The sequence below is a fragment of the Topomyia yanbarensis genome, chromosome 2 (genome assembly GCF_030247195.1).
Source record: "Topomyia yanbarensis strain Yona2022 chromosome 2, ASM3024719v1, whole genome shotgun sequence".
Taxonomy (NCBI): domain Eukaryota; kingdom Metazoa; phylum Arthropoda; class Insecta; order Diptera; family Culicidae; genus Topomyia; species Topomyia yanbarensis.
The window spans coordinates 310,231,930-310,233,960 of NC_080671.1; the positions used below are offsets into that span (position 1 = coordinate 310,231,930).

A 2,031-nucleotide genomic window follows, 5' to 3' on the forward strand; every position below is an offset into this window, starting at 1 on the left:
CGCTTCGAGTTATGCGTGCTTCTAGAGGAACAGCTTGGTGGAATACCGAACTTGTTCGACTCAAAAAGTTATGTAGAGGAGCTTTGAATCACAGACACAGGGACGGGTCGAAGGCATTTAAGTTGGCTCGCAAGCATATAGAAATGCTCTTCGATCCTCTGGGTGATGTGGTTGGAAAAGCCTCTGTACAAATGTTTCAAATTCAACGAGACTTGTAGATTAAATAAATTACTGTATTACAAACAGAAATCTTCGCGATTCTGTGTGGTGTACAATCGGAACTTCAGCACGGAATTTGCGGAATTTGGTCCCCTAAAAGCACTTCGTTCAGTAGATTCGAGGTCGAAATTAGTAATGGCATGTCGAACTCAAATCGAAGAACTTAGCATTTCAAATGCTATCTACCTTTTATGGGTAGACAGTCATTCCGGTATTAATGAAAATGAATGGGCGGACGAATTGGCTAAAGCGGACGCTACGACTGATTTCGTTATTCAAAACCACTTCTACCTCTGTCGATAAGTTGGATAAAGCAAAAGATTCGCGTTGGCGTAACTTGCGTTTAAAAAACGCTTTTCTGCCAGATCTGAGTCGGAAAATGTCTAAAAATTTGCTATATTTTTTCAAGCAAAATTGCACTATTCTAGTTAAGACACTGACTGGGCATTACAAACTTAATTATCACATGGTTACTATTCAGCGTGCTGAGTATTATTCGTGTGATCTTTGTGAATCCGATTACGGAACTTCATATCAATTGATATGCAACTGTCTTGCAGTAATGCAATTGCGTATTTGGTTCTCCATACATTGATGAACCTGTGTACAGACAACGGAAACTCATGGATATGCAATTGTTCCTTACCCAGTGTGATAAAGAGCAATAGAGTTTTCTGGGAAATTCTGAGAACCAATACTTCCGTATTGTCTATGTTCTCTGTGTCGTTAATTTTCTTATCCCTCACTACTTCTCCAATCCTTCCCATCAAGAAAATCATGAAAAAAGAAATTACGGCACCGCACAAATCTCCGGTCAACATGCGGAACGTGCCATATAAGCCAAATGCTACTGATGCCTGATTACCGAAGGAGGAAATTGGGTAGCACCATTTTTGTGCTAGAAAAGCACAAAACCTAAAACTAAATTAGTTAAAGAATTAGCTCAGTAACATAAATCGTGCCTCCGTCTGTGGAGCTAGCGTCAATCCGGCTCTAGCTTAGTCCTGTCACCTGTCACAAGTTGATAACGACCTCTGATGAGTCGAAGTCGAAACTCAAATTCCATAACTAGTGGTGATAAACATATTCCGCACAACTTGCTTTTTTGGGAACATTAGACCAAATCATCATCGGTCAGTGAGAGTAGATAGTAGATTCACTCAAAATGTGCTTTCCCTAAAACTAAACAAATGATCGTGTAAGACAATTGCCAAGCGTGGGCTATAAAATTCTGCAAGTCGCTCATTTCCTCCTTTCCAACAACGACGTTCGCCGAGCGTTCATAAATGCCGTCCTAGGAAAACGCTGAAGCCAAATTCCCATCAGGAAAAACAAGATTGCCGTGCCCCCTGTCACGAAAAGAACCACCAATGCAGCCAGCATTGGGTATGCTGCACTTCCTATCCCTCCAAGATTGGCCAGGCAATGTGTGCAAACATATAAAACCTGGCTTAATGCTATGTTGTCTCAACGCTCATATTCTCCCGTACGCAGTGAAATGGCATTTCTCTCGCGGAAAGAAGCGCGAGTTCAGATGTATGCTGCCACCAACAGAGTGGGTCCAGGCTGTCTTAGACAGCATGCCCACCGTAAGATCAAGTTTGAATAAGCTGAAATTTTATAAAAGAAGATCCTCGCAATCGTGGAAGGTTAGTCTGGTGATGAAAGTGGTAACGCGATCTTCGTAGACGTCCCGAAGCAGGCGCATTGGTTTTAGTTGATTATCGTTTCACCTCATTAAATTCGAGGAGCCTGTCTGAATCGTAGCAGCACTAGCGATGTACCGCACGAGCGAGAAAAGTGTGCGCGAAA

The 2,031-nt window shown here is 42.2% G+C and overlaps 1 protein-coding gene across 2 annotated transcripts in view; it reads right to left on the reverse strand.

Moving 5' to 3' along the window:
* The window catches only part of LOC131683542 (neurobeachin-like protein 1), a 181,786-nt gene that overhangs the window by 135,600 nt on the left and 44,155 nt on the right, over positions 1 to 2,031 (reverse strand). The gene's annotated exons all lie outside the window — the stretch shown is intronic.